Source organism: Lutra lutra, chromosome 2 (genome assembly GCF_902655055.1).
Source record: "Lutra lutra chromosome 2, mLutLut1.2, whole genome shotgun sequence".
NCBI lineage: Eukaryota > Metazoa > Chordata > Mammalia > Carnivora > Mustelidae > Lutra > Lutra lutra.
In genome coordinates this window covers 118,319,816-118,337,980 of record NC_062279.1, presented here as the reverse complement: position 1 = coordinate 118,337,980, position 18,165 = coordinate 118,319,816, and the positions used below count along the sequence as shown (strand labels likewise).

Sequence of the window (18,165 nt, the reverse complement as noted above, 5' to 3'; positions counted from 1 at the left end):
CATGAGAGACTGTGGACTCTGAAAAACAATTTGAGGGTTTTGAAGGGGTGGGGGTTGGGAGGTTGGGGGAACCAGGTGGTGGGTATTGGAGAGGGCACGGATTGCATGGAGCACTGGCGTGGTGCAAAAACAATGAATACTGTTATGCTGAAAATAAATTTAAAAAATTTAAATATATATATATATATATATATATATATATATATATATATATAAAAGAAAAGAACAAGCCTTCTGGCTAGCAGCCATGTGGGGGAAACATTTGCTGCTCATCATCCTTGAGTTAAATTTTGTCTACGGTGAAGAAGACCAGATAATGAAGGAAAGGCTGGTTAATGAAGTCACATAAAGTTGGTCCACTTATTTTTTTTGTTTCAATTATGCCAAAGTTATTCCTGGTATACTGAGAATCAGAATGGTTTTACAGGAAATAAAGCCCTGAGTATGGAGCCACATTCAGTCATGTAGACAATGCTAGGCATTGCAGCACGTGGAAATAAAAGTTAATAGTGGCTTTTTTTTTTTAAGATTTTATTTATTTATTTATTTATTTATTTACATGAGAGAGAGCACATGTGCACACAGGCTGGTCTGGCGCATGACAAGGATGGGAGAGGAACAAGTTGAGCCCTAGAAGGGGTTCCATCTCACCACCCTAAGGTCATGACCTGAGCTGAAATCAAGAGTTGAACGCTTAACCCATGAGCCACCCACTTGCCTTGTGACAGTGGATTTTTAAGTTCGCACTCTAGTGTCCATGTATATAATCACTCCATAAATTCCCTCACTTTGTATCATGAATGGGACAATCCTCTTTTTCACATATACTTCTCAGCATACAATCTTTCTTATTCTGATGGCTATTTTTCCTCTTTACTCTATCTCCCGTATCAAAACTGTGGTTGTTAACAGGTGGGCAAGATGAGACAGTACAGCTGCTGGTAATGGAAAATCCACCCTTCCTTGTCCCTGCCCTTCTATAGATAGTCTTATATATGTCTTCCTAGAAGCCAAGGAAATTTTCCATTTTCTTATATTTTATTTAATTTTCTCTTTCTCCTCTATGTTCTTACAGCATTTAACTCATGCTTCTGATATGGAATCTGCTATCTAATATGTATGTTTTATATTTGTCTCTACTGCTTGATAATAGCCATCATATACATTCATCTTGTATTGTTCTGTAACACCCAGCAAAATTATTCCTTGTACATAGTAGACATTTAACAATTTTAAAATAAATCAATGAAATCACTATTTCCATATATTTTCTCTGCTTTTATTTTTTTTTGCAATGCTAAGATATGTTTTTATATCTTACCTTTTTAAGAAAGAAAATTAGATTTTGTAATTTGAAGAATGTGCTAAATCCTAGATAATTCCTTTCTTGATGATCAGGTTAATAGTCAATCAGCAGCAATCTCCTTAGAGATTTTTAGAATCATACTAGAAGCAGATACCAGTGAATCCAGATGTACATTAGGAAGAAAAGTCACCTTTAGTTGATTATCACTTTTGGCATAAGGTTTGTCCTGGTCATGTTCTTGTAAGGTCCTATAAACCCTGTTCTTGACTGGCACGTTGGTTAGCCTTCATCCTGTGGCTATGGAACAGGGATGGTTACTCATGGTGACAATGATAGCTATGATAGCTATGGACATACTAGCACTATATTCCCCACATGCATTATTACATTGAATTCTGTGGTGCAGACACAGAGAAGATAAGTGATTATCCTAATATCACACATTAGAGAGTGAGGGAGCCTGGCATCCAAGCCCCCACAGTTTGCCTCTAGCCCTTACACTTAACTACAACATACTCTGTTCCTGTCAAGTTTCCCTTTCTGAAAAAAGAAAATGAATTGAAATAATAAATGGCAAATTGAATTTTCTCATGGAAATAAAATTATATAGGGTATTATTTCCTATGTGTATTCAATGACCCTTGACCAGATTTTTAACAGAAGTGACTATGAATGTATCTAATCTGTTGATGCAAGTAAGAATATATGTATGAGAATTACACAGGGCAACTAAGTAATGAAACATTGTAAATTACAATAAATGTGTACTGTTTCATTATACTGTTTGGAAGAGTTCTTATTTTCTTAATCTGTGTCTTATTTTCTACAAATCAGAAGAGGAAGTAATAGTTTTTATTGTAACTGTGTAATTCAGAAAGGCTTCTTTGGAGAGATATTTATAGACATTCTCAAGGAGGATTTTGTGAATACTGAGTCACTTCATAGATTTTTGCAGTTTTCCTTTTCATTCAACAAAGCTTTCTACAGAAAGAACAAACAGAAGATAAAATTCTTCTTTATTATACATCTTTCAAAATGAAGATCTTTCTACTTTTATTATTTTTTAAATCTTTCTATTCTTGATCTGTTATTTCATTGTGATTCATAATTTTATCTTGGAACCCTAGCTGAATTTTGAATTATTTAATTCTTTACCACAATTTCACAATACAGTTGACCTTTGAATATCATGGGAGTTAGGGGCACCAAACCCCATGCTGTCAAAAATCTCTGTATAATTTTTGACTCCCTCAGAACTTAATTGTTAATAGCTTACTGTTGACCAGAAGCCTTACCAATAACATAAATGGTCAATACATATTTTGTATGTTATATGCATTGTATGCTGTATTCTTATAATAAAGTCAGCTAGAGAAAAGAATGTTATTAGGAAAATCACAAGGAAAAGAAAATACATTATACCACTGTACTGTAAAAAATCTGCATATAAGTGGACGTGCACAGTCCAAACCTGTGTTGCTCAAGGGTCAGCTCTACAATAACCCTGAAATCTGTGTGGTTAATGGTATTCAAACCGAAACATAATTCAGACTGAATCTGAACCCAGAAACATGAAACTCTTGATCTTGCTTTCAAAGCCTACATTTTTTTTCTGATTGTATATAATACTAGTTTTCAAATGGGTAATTTTGCCTCCCCAGGGAGCATTTGACAATGTCTGGAGATATTTAATTGTCAGGACATGGGGTGTTACTGGCGTTTAGTGAATAGCGGCCAGAGATTTGGCTTATGATCCTGTAATCCACAGGACACCTCCACCCAAGCTCTCCCATCCAAAATGCCAAGGGTGGTTTAGAAAGAAAAGAAAACCTAGTTTATTGAAACCCTTACTGAGTACATTGCTTTGCTACCTTTTCAGCTACAGTAAAGGATTTTTAGGTTCTGTATGGAAAAGTTAATAGGTCTGATTTATAAGGGAACTTACACATTCAAACAAAAGTTTTGCTTCAAAGTCAAAGAGACACAAGACAAGAATGAGAACCAGACCTTAGCTTGAGGAGCTTGGGGTTTTTTGGTTTATTTGTTTTTTTGTTTTGTTTTTCCCAGGAGAAGGGAGGTTTTTCCCTAATGAAAGCAGGAAAGAAGGAAACAATGGGTGAAGGTAATTTTGAAGATGTGGAGATATAAATTGCCAGATGTTTGTATCGAATGTCTCCTGAGATAAGAGGTGAGATCATCTGTTGGGAGAAGGAGAGATAGCAGCGGTAACTGAAGAGGTTTAGGAATAATAAAAGTTGAAATAACCACTGTAGAGAATGGGCAGTGGCTTTGTTTGAAGTTAAAAGGACAGGTGCATCGTGATTCAGAGAGCTCATAAAGTTTGTGTGGTAAATAACCAGGGGCGCATTTCTTGCTGAGTGGAGAGTTCTAGCCACAGCATGGGACTTCAGAAACCAGTAGAAAACTAAGGAGAAGCACAGTTAAAATGGCTGGACAAAAACAATGATAATTAAGGGAAACAATTGTATCTTGATGGGCATGGAAGGCCCAGGTTTATGGTGCAAGACTGATTCTTAGTCCCAACTGCAGATGGGACTCGTTAATGTTTCAAACATTAGCTCCACGATTCCTAAAATAAAGCCTAGCATGTTGTGGATGCTTAATCAATATTTGAATGAATAAATGCCACATACTTTACTAGGCACTGAAGATATATACATTGTGGAAGAAAATGGTCTTTTCTTGTATAAGCTGGTTTGATTCATATTTGTTGGAGTTTTGAGACCGAAAGAGATATACATGATACAAGAAACAAGCACAGTGTTCTCTAGGACCCAAAGGAGGGTCATCTGATCCAGTCTTGAGAGCTCAGAGACCTATTCCCAGAGGGAGTGAGATTTGTCTAACATGTCAAAGATGAGGCAGAATCATTTTTTGTAAGAAATGGTCTACGTGGGTTCAAGCAGAACTGACATGGAGAAATTCACCCCTTTCCCTAAATTCCTTTACCTTCCCCACCAGATAAAAGTTGTTGCCAGGAAAATACAATAGAAGCTTCTAGTCCAGGGAAGCCTCGTGCTCATTTCAAGCCACATCCTTACCTTATGTACTTAACTAAGTACCGTATGTATACATTCCAAAGTCAAAAATTCAAAGTGGATTGAAGATAGGTGAAAGTCCTGAAATTTGGGGTGGAAGACAAGGAATTTAAGTTTGGTGTCATCACTTGAGTAATGTTACTAACCGTTGTTGGGGAACTGTTAAATATTCCTACCTCAGTTTCCTTTTAGGTAGCAAGAAATTTGTATTGTCTCTCATGTGATATTAATCAGTACCAAAAAAAAAAACGGTTCAGAATGCTCGGAGCAAGGAGTTCTGAGAAAGTTTATTTTCTTATTCAAGATACATATTCGGCTATATTTACCAGAAAACACATTTCTTTGTACTAATCCATAATTTAGTTATTAGGTTATAGAACAAAACCAGCTGTATTTTTCTGATGAAATAAAATAAACCTTTCCTCCTTCAGGCTTATGTTTTAAATTACTGGACCTAATTCTGGCTAATGTGCCTTTTTTACATTAGATGCGGTATACATGCTACAAATAACCTGATAGTTATTCAGCTATTTCCCAAAGAATCTGATGCAAAAAATGGGGCTGAGGGAAAGACAATCCTTTGTTCATTTGTACCAGATTCCAGAAATCCACTAGTTCTGAGGAAAAAAACAAAATGTATTTCTAAGTTATTTTATGTTTTTCAAGATACTTTATCATATATTAATTTAACAATTTCACACAACAGGGGCACCTGAGTGGCTCAGTGGGTTAAGCCTCTGCCTTCAGCTCAGGTCATGATCTCAGGGTCCTGGGATTGAGCCCCGCATCGGGCTTCTCTGCTTAGCGGGAAGCCTGCTTCCCCCCGTTTCTCTCTGCCTGCCTTTCTGCCTACTCGTGATCTCTCTATCAAATAAATAAATAAATATTTTTTAAAAATAATAATTCCACACAACAATTCTGTGAGTTAAGTATCATAATTTTACCCACTCTATACTTTGAGAAAATAAGGAGGTTAAAGAGCTTGGCCTAGGACGTAGGAGTTACTGGGGTAGTCAAGCCACTGGGGCTGCCTCACTCGCAGAATTGGTGTCTGTGCTAGCTACTTTCTTATGGAAAACTGCTTCTCTACCCTCACCTCTGATGTGTGTTCTGTCTGGGAGCTGCCTCATCTTGTGACCTCAGTCCCCTGGGCAACACTAACCGACCTTGGAGTAATCACTTACCTAAACTAGACTAATAATAACCCTTCTGTCCCAGTTCATGAATACATGAAGGGAGCCTGGGCAATTAGAATCTTTCCTCACATTTTTTTTTAAAACCTGGATGAAGAGAGGGATGGAGGAAAATGAGGGAGGTGATGTGGAGAGAGATCCTCTTCTCTGACTGGGAAGCTGTTCCTAAGGGAACCAGAAGAAGCCGCTGAAAGTTGTCATCATAGGCACATCGAGAGTGCCGGTCCGAGAGAAGGAAGCTGACCTGGCAGGACTCATGTCCCTGATCCAGTTCTCCCTCATGACAACTGTGTTTTTAACCTGCTGCCTGTCTGGTTTCCTGAGCCAATAAATACCTCCTTTTCCTTTGACTAAGCTAGTTCTAGTTGGGTTTTTGCAACTTCCCACAAGGGTCCTGACTCACACAACTATGAAGAGGCAGAACCAGAATCGTAATGGGTTTTCTTACAGCCATCTCCACGCTATTTCCACCAAACTATAATATCTATCATGCCTCTGTTTTGGGGTTCTCAGGTCCTTCTGGAATTGACATTCATTTATATGGACAAGACTAGATAGATAAGTTGTGCCAGGTGCAAGTTTCTGACTTTCTCTCTTGGCTCTTATGATTTATGCTTCCTGAACATGCCAGAGTGGTATTTCTGGTAAGTAAAGCTAAACAGCCAGGGGGTCGGAGGAGAGCTAAGCTCTGGGCTGAAGGATGTTGTTCAGATTTTGCACGTTTAAAACTGCCTGGAATTCTTTGCCATTAGGTCTCTAATCCCATTTTCCCCATTTCAATAATAAAAGCCAAAAAAAGTGAAATGTGAGGGGATGGACTCTGAAAAACAATCTGAGGGTTTTGAAGGGGCGGGGGGTGGGGTCAGAGGTTGGGGGAACCAGGTGGTGGGTATTAGAGAGGGCACGGATTGCATGGAGCACTGCGTGTGGTGCAAAAACAATGAATACTGTAATGATGAAAAGAAATAAAAAAATTTTTTAAAAAGAGGCATTAAAAAAAAATCAAATATGGATTGTGATGGTCTCCCAGAAGAATTAGTTTTAGAACTATAGCCAGATCATTTGGTATAACTATAGCTTTTGCTCACCATATTCACTAGAATAAGATGGCTGTTCTTCTTGAATGACAGGAAGCAGTTCTTCACTCTTCTGAATTCACTATGTATGTTACCATTGCATATGCCAACATCATTTGAAATTTTTTTCTAATCCATTCCACTTGCTTTTTTTTTTTAATAAAGATTTCATTTATTTATTTGAAAGAGAGAGAGAATGAGCAAGGAGGGAGTGCCAGAGGGAGAAAGAGGAGCAGACTCCACACTGAGCAGGGAGTCTGACGTGGGGCGAGATCCCAAGACCCTGGGACTGGACCTGAGCCAAGACAGGTGCTTAACTGACTGAACCACCCAGGTGCCCCTCCCTTTCACTTGTTTTATGGAAAATCTTGGCTATTTGGATGTCATAGAACCCTTGACCCAGATTCTTATTCTCAAATAACATAAATATAGATTTACACTAAAAAGCCGTGTGCATTTATATACATATAATGCATGCATTATATATGTAATTAATATAGAATTTATCATTAACAAATTATAAGATTTTTTTGGCATAGAAGTAGGACACTCAATTAAATGATTTGTTCAAGCCTCGTAGTTCTTATATCCTTTATAATAACTCTCATGATCGATAAGTCTTTTTAAATTTAATTCAAGTTTGAGGTGAAGAAATTCATGTTAAAGGACCACATCATGTTCTCGATAGTCATAAATTAATATATTCATAGGATATATCATTTATGACAAGAGAACGGCTCTGCTTAGTTGTCCTTGGCCATTTGGATAGGGCCATTTTCATGGAACTAATTGGCATGATAGCAATGACTACAGTAACAATGATAAATACTGAGTCAACTGAAATATTCAATGAAGAATATGAAAGACAAAACCAACCTGCAATCCATAATTCAATTAAGAGAGTGACCAAGAATACAGCGGAGGGAAAAAAAAAAAAAAAAGATTACAGTGGAGAGTTATAGAAGGTCAAGTCAAATTCTGCTTGTGTTCTCACTGACCTGCAATGCTGTGTGACAGGACTCAGTGCCAAGTCAGTTTTAGCTGTATCTTTTTTCCTTACCACGCTCAGGGCTTCTACTGCCATCAGTAGAGGTAGTAAAAGGCAATAGAAGCCAGAGGTGAAAACAATAAAAGGGAGGCAGACCCTTGCTTGAGTTTCCAAGTTACTCGTCATCCTGGTTTATGGACTTACCATGAATATGGATGTGATTTCTTTTTCACTGTCAAGTCACCTGATGTCTCAAGTCCTGGCTGAGGAAATGAGATGATCAGGGAGGCCTGCCATTGGCTCGCAGAAAACTGTTTGTTACAAGTGCCGTTTGTTGTTACATTCTTACTGGACAAAGTACAATGTGCCATGTAATTACAAGGCTTGATTGTTTAGACTCTGAGGTTAAAGAAGGTAAGGATTAGTGTCTCTATTTTTTTAATACCCATTTTCCTATAGTAGTCCTGCTTTGCTACACTCTTATATTCCAAGATATGAGCTGCCAGGACAATGACCGACATTTTGATGTCTGATGCACAAATAACCTCTCCAGAATAACTGGAAATTTTAATATTTGGGGGATCTGAAATAATACATAGAGGTAAGCTATAGAATTTGGAGTAGAGAGGAAAAACACTAAGTGTGATACCCACTTTAAATTTGGTAGATGATTTTGAAGAATTTAGGAAATCACTTCTTCCTAAATATTTTGTTAAAGGCTCTGAGTAGCTGAAAAGTCAACAATAAAATTACTCTCAACTACTACATTACGTGGCTCCACGCTTTCCTCACTTATAAAAACCAAGTTGAATTATACATCAGATGTATAAAAAAAGATATTTGCATTAATTGCTATATATGTATATTATATATGTGTAATTTTTATACATGTATTTTACTTGTTGAAACTTCGCAGCAATATGCACGCATTACGCATAACTACCCCCATTTTGCAAATGAGAAGTCTGGGACTACGCAATTAAGTAGCCTTCCCTCACCTACAGCTACTAAACAACCAAGACTACATACTTAACCCCTACGTTACACTCTTTCCTTTTTGGGGGCTTATTAAAAATAATAATAAAACAATTTTTAAAATTTACATTCTAAAATATTGTGGAAAGGAGATCTGCTTAGAGCCCTAATTCTTCCTCATCACTAATTTGCATCTTAGTAAGGGCATTCTTCCCAAACTAGAGCTCTGAACTTACATTGGTTGTATTTTGTGAGAGTTCTTTAATTAAGCTAGCAGATTAGGATTTAAATTCATGAATATACTGTAATAGTTCAAAAACAGACCCTGGCACACTTACTCCCACCTAGACAAAGAGCCACAGTTTGAAAAACTGTTTGTGTGGACATCATTGAACCCCATCTCTTGAATTAACTATTCCAGTGCCTGTATTAGAATAGCTCAAAAAGAACATTTCTAGAGGACATATTTGTAATGTGGTGGTAGAGATACTCTGATAATGAGTGAATTACTTTCGCCTTATGGATAGTTTCTTTTTTTTTTTCTTCCTTAGTAGTAGTCACCTACTACTGTTAGCTGCTGGTAGTTATAAATGAGAAATTGTTTTGTCTCATATTTTTAGGATTTCTTTGTATCAGATCATTGTTTCTAGATAGAAGGAAGTTGAGTGTTTGGAACTTAAGTAAGTCACTTACTCAGGATTACAACAGAGTCAGCCAAAAGAGAATAAGAAACTTCCTGGTTATAAGTGTTAGATGCTTATCTACCTTTTTGCCAGTGTGCCACCTTCAAACCCATGGGCTTTTCATGCAGGGCAAATAGGCTTGTTCTGACCACCACTGCTGCTCTCTGAAATGACATCACCTTGAATTAGGTTTTATTTCATATGGTTGACATGTAAACCTCTTGGTTTTATTATGAGATGTCAAATCTAAAAGTGAAGGTTCCTTGTCAGTTGCTAATTTCTTTGGACAAACTTTGCCTGAAGAGTAGATTGCTCCTGCAGAACAAAGGTTTTAAACTTCAGGCAGTCTTGAATCAAGCTATAAGTAAGCATAAGGAATAAGGCAGCATGACCCATTGCTCTCTTATTTAGAAATATAGTTTTCTCCCATTGGATATCTACGTGTTATGATGTAATGTTTCAGGAAGGGCACTGTTAGCGCTGACTCACACAGTATCATTGTTGTCTGGGCATGAGTGATTTCTAGAATTCATTTATCATGAAATTATAAATATTAATTCTGTGTGTGTACTGATCATTCTTAATCATCCAGTTGATTTTTCTCTGTCTGTTCCCAATTCTCTATTATCATATTATTCCCTGTATAGCAGTTGTCTTTATCGTAATTTTTCTCATGAGCTTTAATTGCATAAAATTTGCTTTGTTGGCTTGTACTTTGAAATATTTTGTGGGGCAAGCCAGAGAGGACACCAATGGAGCTGGAAGGGCAGGCCTCTTTGTTGGTTTCTCTTAGGACAGCAGACATTGATAGACAGTTTCACTTTCCTGAAATATCACCTTTTACTTCCCCTTTCACAAAACACTGCAGGATCCCCATGGAGTGACAATATTGCTGATGAAATAAAATTTAAACTTCTAAGAATGTTTCTAAAACTCATCTGATCACTTCCTACCTTCTTTGGGTGACAATGCTCACTACACACCAGCATACATGTTCCTTCTGACTCCTGCGTCCAGGTCACATGGCATTTCTCAAAGCTGTTGCACCAAACACTAGTCATTCCTCTGCTCCTTTAAAAATGCTATAAAATGTCCTTCTGTAATTTCTTATTTACCCTCAATAGTTACTGAACTTACTGTCTTCAGCAGGTAGAGGACAAAAATAAGAGGTGGTAAGTGTGTTAAGTGTGACCCTACCTTACTTACCACCTTCCATCAGTGATCAGAAAAAACACCAGTATTCCCCCAACCATATATGCCAACTTACTGCTTCTGCAATGTTAAATTTTGCCTTCTTTCCTATTATAAGAGATTCTTTGTCCACACTCCTGTTTAGAGTCAAGCCCTCCACTCGAGCCCTGGATCCCATCCTGTCCGACAGCCTTGTTTCATTCAGGTTCTCTGCTTTGTTATCATGAAAAAGACTTTTTCTAACAATCTAGACTAGCAGTTCCTCCTCACCATTACCTTCTATCCCCTTGGCCTGTTCTACTTTTCTCAAGGCATTTATAATGACCTGAGATGATATTCTATATTTATCCATTTCCTTCCACTTAGAACAGAGGTTGGCGAACTATGGCCTGAGGGCCAAATCAGCCTGCCATCTGTTTGAGTAAATAAAATTTTTTTGGAACACAAACATGGCCACTTGTATGTCTTTCAATGACAGCTTTCCCACATATGAGTTGAGTAGCTGTGACAGAGACTATGAGGCCCACAAAGCCTAAAATATGTGTTATCTGGAACTTTATAGAAGATGTTGGCCAACCTCTGTGGTTGTGGGAATATAAATCCCACAAAAGAAAGTATTTTGTTCTGTTCCCTGTCTTAACCCCAGTGCCTAGAAGAATGGCTGGCACATAACAAGAGTCTCAATAAATATTTGTGGAAGAGAGAATGAATGGATGGATCCTCTCTGGTACCATCTTATCCTTCACCCTCTCTGATTCAATCTTCTGTTTTTTATTATCCTTCCTCCATTTTCTGTAAACTCAGTCCTCTGATTTGTTTCTTCCATTAACATTTTTCTTCATATTCATCAAATTTCCATTTGGAGGAAAAGTCCTAAAAATAGCTCAACAAATTTTGGAAATAAAGGTTAGCTTAAAGGAATTTTTTCTTTGGCAATACTACTAAAAATGTGTCCACTGTTTCTTTCCTAGCATCTGTATCATTGTGTTCATTTTGGAGAAGAAACTCTGTCAGCAAGAAACAGTATTTCTTTTATTAGTTATTTTTCACAAATAGTTACCTAGTATACTGCTCAGTACTCTTGGTAATGTTTGCTAATAATGTTGACATTCTTTATCATTCATTTATTCCATATCCTATGGAGTTTAATTTCTGTAGAGTAACTCCCTTTTATATTTTGTTGACTGAGCATTTTACTTGTTATTATTAATGTGTATTATGCATACCCTGTCTTAGGTTTTTGTTCATGAGGCTTTATCCAAAAAGTAAACACTCCCGATACATGCAATTCTTTTGATTTCACAACTTATCCATGCCGGAGATACTTTCCATACTAACTTTGATTTCTTGCAGATGTGGAATAAAACCCGTACTAAATAAATGAACTTTCTATGTCTATTCTTAAAACAAAAGAAAACAAACAAAAATCTCTGCTGGATCTGATTACTCTTAGGTGACTAAAAATTCTGTGAACCTGGGGAGACTGGAATGTACTGGCAGCAAAGAGCCTGGGTTATCTATTAGAATCTTGGATTGTGTTTTTGAAATAGGAAGTTAAAATGCTAATGTGTCCAAAAATAATGTCAAGTGTATGTTATTATTGTTCCCTTAGAGAGAAATTCACAATTGCATAACATCTTATAAAGGTAAAAATGTGACTCTCAATATGCAATCATTCACGTGTTATGAGTAGATGCATCAAATCTGATGCATCAGAGCTGTCCTGACATGATCATTGTTGTGATGGGGTTCTAATGCCCAATAGACTTTCATGGTATGTCAGTCAAGGTGATTTGCTACTGTCTTATCATGAGTAGTGATGACAATACTTGATCCTTCTCTCTGTGTCAACCTCTGACCTCATTTATTAATTGAGTTTTGAGATTTACTCTGGGCAGGTCTCCAGTTCACATTCAATCTCACCTGTAGCTCTAGTTTCTTGGCTATAATTTATATGTGTCTTATAAATTGTGATAATGCCAGAGAAGCCTGATGAAAGATACTTATTTCTAAATATGTAAATGAATTTCTGTTTATTTCAAAATGTAACATATGTAAATAATAAGAGTTTTATCTTTAATAATGATGGCATCTCCAAGTAACATTGATGTATTCTAGTTTTCTACATACTGAACTAGCAAGGACAACTAAGATACTGGAAAATAAAAAGATTAGCCTATCCCATGCAGTGGAAAGGTTTTTTAAGCTGCTGTTTTTCATTGAGTATTTGAGTTCCAGTAGATTGTTTTTGTTTTTCACAAATCTCTGTTATGAGGTGTGCAAAATAAACTAAATCTATAAAATCTACCAAGTTTATTGTGCATGTTTCTCATTTTCTGGTAAAACAGAAACTACATAGTATATGACAGCATGGTAGAGTTGAATCAGTTCCTAGGAATCAGGAGACCCAGTCCTGAAATAGTTTCTATTGTATGATGTTAAACAGGTCACATAATTTCTCTGGAATTTGGTTTCCTCATCAGGAATGGAAGAGGGTTTAGTTAGGTGATCCTCTCTTCCCTCCCAGATTACTAGTTTCACCCTCTATTTTAGGGTCTCTGGAAAGGCTTTGTGTTGTGGAAAAAAAAAATTCACAAACTGGAATCCAGGTATATATTCCTACTTCCATTTTTTATTACCTATTTTCTATTTCCTTCAAAATGAGGATAAATTTTAATTTATTTAGCTTATTCGTCTTTTGTTCTTCCAAAGGCACACCCGATCATGGGGTCAGTGAAAAATGTTCAAACATTTGTAAACAATCAACTTTGCTAATGTGAAGGCCAACCCTCTGGAATCTTAAGCAGGGCAAGGCAATGAAAACAGTCTAAGCCCTGGCTTGGACTCCTTTAAGGGCTCCAAAATCCAGGCTCTTTGTTAACTGTATCTTCTTCATCTTGGTTTCTTCTACAACAATGTTTTGTTGCTTCAGGCAAAAAGAGTAGAAAAAAGACAACACACCCGACTCATTGAAATGTAAATCTTAGCATAAAGATTTAAACACTGTGATGCTGTATTAGGCTGATTACCAAGCAGGATCATCAGGCGACCTGATTCAATATTAGACTGCACAAACTGTGAAGGTCAACCTGGTGTTTTGGGTGCCCAGACTGAGCCTGTTGCTAAAAACGACTCACAATGTCAGTTGACAAAAAGGCTTGATTGTATTCACAAGCTGGAATACTCGGGCTGTGAATTATATGAAGGTGGGACTGAATCCAGAGAGGTGAACAAAGGACATCATTTGAGGGCTTTTCCTGACCTGGATGAACCTCAGGGTTAATTTTTGATTCTTTGCAGTTTTATGGGGATGGGAAAGGAAGCCGAGGGCTTGCCTAACATGGGAAGCTTAGTAAGAGGCACCCCCCCACTCCATAAAACTGAACACCAAAGGATTGTACTCTAATTAAAAGTGTGAACCAGAAATAAACTTGTATGTACCATGCACGCTGCCCCTCCCTAGGTATTTCAAGAAAAACTACCTGTATTAAACCTTGACGATAAGCTGAATTTAAAAAAAAAAAAGTCTCCCAAGAATTTCTAACCATAAACTAACCTTTATATGTTTTTTCATATGTTTGAAGACAGAACTCCCACTACCAGTGGTGGCCTGAAACATCTTAAGTCAAGTTAGTTTCAAGTGATCCAAGACTAGTAGTGCTAAGGCACTTGGCAGAAACAGGTGGGAGTCTTTTTCAGACACACCTTAAAGAGTCCCCACTGATAAAGACCCAAGGGATAGGAGCTTCTCATTAAAAAACAACAAAACACATAAGGAAACAAAATACCAGGAGTGAGAGCTGACAATCAAGAGGCAGAGACGTCTGCGATTATTTTGCAGTTAATAGACACACATATCTTATAAGAAGTATGAATTATAGATTTTAAGGCATAAAAAAGAAGAGTTTTTAAATTAGAAGTAAAAAGCAAGCACAATTAAAACAGAATCAAATCAACCAGAGCCTACAAGTGAAGTGAAGAACTAAATGCATGGGTTCGATAGTGGGTTAACACAGTTTATGAGAGAATTAATACTCTAGACCTGAAGATATTGTCAGTTCAGTGAGTAAATGAGAAGGAAGGGGAAAAGGAGAGGATGAGAGAAATGGAGGTTGAATCCAAAGTAAATCTAGTCAGCATCCCAGAAGGATAAGAGAGAGAATGAGACAGCAGTTTTTTTCTGTAAAGATAATGACTGAGGCCTGGTAAAAGGTATCAAGAAAACTAAAGAAGCCCAAATAGGAACTATAAAATGATATCTATACCTAAATATATCACAATGAAATGCTAAGATTTAAAAAAAAAAAAGTCTTAATAGCAGCTCTGGGGATGGGGAATGTTGGGGGGAGGGATGGGGCAGCAGAGAATCATAAATTGCAAATAGCAAAAGGTACAGAAAAACCCAGTCGTGAGCATTTTGGGGCTTTTGAACTTCTGGGGTAGAGTAATAATGTGACTTATGGGAAAGAGGTGAGTAGGGAAGTTTAACAGGTTTCCTATTTACCAAAGCTCTGCTATGAACCAGGAGGGCTTAGTTGTACCACTTAATTCTCTGACAGTCTGATGAGGTGGATATAGATGTCCTCATCTTATAATAAGAAAAATGAAACTGAAAGACATTAATTTTTCAAGATCATAAAGCCAGTAAGTGGTGAAAGTGAGTTTCACACCCATGTCCATTTGCCTCCAGAGCTTATACGTTGGGGGCGGGGGGTTGCTTTATGGTTATGAAGGACAAGAGAAAGAATGGAGTAAATTCACAGTGGCATCTTCTATGGCTCCCCGGCAGAGTCACTGGGAAGAAGAGAATTCTGAAGTTAACCACGACTTCGATGAACTTTATAAAAGCACAGTGAGTGGATCCTTAGCCCTAACGGATCTGGCATTCCAGTTTTCTGACACCTGAGACTGGCCACGAAGTCCATGACATCTATTACTTTATAATGAGGAGAGTCAATACTAAAGCCTTTGTTGATCATTCATTCCTTAATCCAACGAATAGATATTGAGCTCCTAACTGGGTCAAGAACTGTGTGGAGTGCTGGGGATGCAGCAGCCCCAATCCCAGTTCTCACAGAACTTATATTCTACTAGAGGACATGCAAAATAGGAACCATAACCGTAAATGAACTATGTTGAGTGACAGGTAAAGTCATATGGTGGTGCTAAGAAAACAGGTGGGAAGCAGATGGTTTTGTTGAGGGTGGGAGGCTGGAAAGAATGATCACAACAGTTTGAAACCTGAAGGACAGTGATGAAAATTAAATGCACTTGGCAAAACCTTGAGTTGTAAACAGTAAAGTTGCTTTGGATGGATAAGATGGGAAGAAAATAGACCAGCATTTTTGTTTCAGTGATGGTTAAAGCTTAGTCCCCGCTAGTCATCTCTGGCAGAAGGAGAGCTGGCCTGTCTGGAGGCTATTTCATGAGAGGCTGAGAGGCCTTTTGGTGCAGGGTTGATTCTGAAGGTCTGGTCCTTCTTCCCTTTCACCACATAAAAGCAGATGGTAGACAAATGGCACCTAGTGACAAAGCTTTGGTCGTAATGGGCCAGTGGGTGTTTTGAATATGAAGTCACATCTGTTACTTGTGTAATAGGAATTTTTGTTGGTGTTTGTAACACCCACCATCTTCCAAGGAGGAAGGGTACTGGTAATGGAAGAGAGGCACAATGAGGCTGGGCCCTGCCGGGAGGGGAACTTTTGCTAGTAACCTGATCAGAAAGGGGAATCTGGAGAAGAGAAATGGAAAAATGTCAATTGGGAATTTTCAAGCAGTCAGCTGTAGAGTATGTGCTATTACTTCCCTCCTCCTTTTTTCCCCCATAAAATCTTGTATAAATTCCACAGTTCTCAACAGTATTTTTTGGGGGAGTGGATTCATTAATTTTTTGGGTGGAGAAGGAGGTTGGGGAACTCAAAGAGAAAGACCAGGGAACAGAGGAAATTTGGGTTACATTTGCATACGATCTCCTAATTTAAGCCCCTAAGGATACTTTTTCAACCAGAGAGGAGAAGGGTGGGGAAGACAGAATGGGCCCTGAGTAAAAACTAAAAAGGCTGCTTTCTCTTAAAAAACTCAGAATGGCATTAGGGTAGTATGGCTTAACCCACATGCCAGAGTAAGACACAAACCGGGGAGAGAATCTTCATTCCCTCTTAGGCCAAAGTCTAGGCCTGAGCTGTGGAGCCAGCTTGCAGCAGTCTCTCTGAGCCCACCATCTCTGCTCCTGAGCAGGTGCACAAGCCCATCACAAGAGTCACACCAATAACCCAAGCACGTCAGGAGACACCATGGGCATGAGGACTTGCTATTGTGAGCCTGGTTTTAAAGACAGGAAATCATAGGACAGAGAACTTGGGGAACTTGCTCAAGGTCTCCAAGCAAGGAAGTGACAGAACTGGGATTTGAACCTGAGCTGTGTGACTGCAGAGTCATGCTCCTCACCAGCATGCTAGATTGTGATCGAGACGGGAGGTTCTAGAAACCAGACATGTGGGCTGATCCTAGGTTCCACCACCATGGAAGTAAACTGGACAAGGTAAGGAGTCTATCTGCTCTGCTCATCACTGTACACTCAACAGCTGTTAAATGGTAGGTATTCAGTAAATATTTGTAGAATGAGTAAAATCAGATGTATCACTGCATACACAGGATGTCTTCTCTCATCCAGACTAGAAGTCTCTACTCTGTGCAAGTCATTAGGACACACAAGCCAGAGCAGAAGTATTTTAACTTTTTTTTGAAAGATTAAAGAGAACTCCAAGGGACTCAGGAATTAAAGGAACATGACATACCAACTTCATAGTAACCAGATGATGAGTAACCAGACCCAGAGTGGTGAGGGACTCTCCCAAGGTCACCATCAGTAAGGCCCAGGATGGTGTTAGAATAGGCAAAACCAACACAAAACAGGGAGGGAGAAAGTCTGGCTGTACTCAGCATGTCCAAAATGTGAAGATCACAGAATCTAGAAAAATAGCATAATTTCAGCATATGGGTAACTTATGTGTCACTTAAAAACATTAATATGAATTCTAGAATGAGAGCCATGGTGGCCCCATAGTCCTCACTGTGCTTGGGCCTCGCAGTGTGAATCCTGCTCAGGCCAGACCAAGAGCTGGACTCAGATCCCCACCCCCAACTACCAGTCTGCGTCTTACTCTTCCTATTGCCACATGGAGCTATTTTGCCAGGGCCTGACTTGCTTCTGCAGGAAATGCTGAAGGAGGGGTGGGGTAGGAAGAAGGAATGCATATGACAGGTCCCAGCCCATTATTCCTTTCTCCATGTTCAGGGAAGCCACAAGTGGCACAAAGAAGAATGGGGCTCATTAGTCACATTCTTCGCCATTGTCACATGTCCTTCCTCTCTTTTCCTCTTGCCTCCAACTTCCCTTGTCCCTTCGCTTCCCAGCCACAACAAACATGTTTTATTCTGAAACGATTGTCAAGCCACAGGATCCTTATAAACCAGACAACATTGAGTAAGCTGGAGTGATACCTTTTCTATTAGTAGCTCAGAATCATGGTTTTCTCCTATTTTTGAAGTATTTATTTTTCTTTTCTTTCTTTCTTTTTTTAAGATTTTGTTTATTTTTGAGAGAGAGAACACAAGTTGGGGAGAAAGGCAGAGGGAGAAGTAGACTCTCGGCTGAGCAGGAAGCCAGATGTGGGACTGGATCCTAGGACCCT

General features: G+C 38.4%; 1 long non-coding RNA gene across 1 annotated transcript; it reads right to left on the bottom strand.

The window, feature by feature from the left end:
- Positions 1-1,293: 1,293 nt before the first annotated feature.
- LOC125093330 (uncharacterized) lies at positions 1,294-7,804 on the bottom strand. Its single transcript, XR_007125210.1, has 3 exons — positions 7,633-7,804; positions 6,647-6,780; positions 1,294-2,287 (listed from the first exon to the last, which is right to left on the bottom strand). It is a non-coding gene; the product is annotated as an uncharacterized LOC125093330 (long non-coding RNA).
- Positions 7,805-18,165: the final 10,361 nt, after the last annotated feature.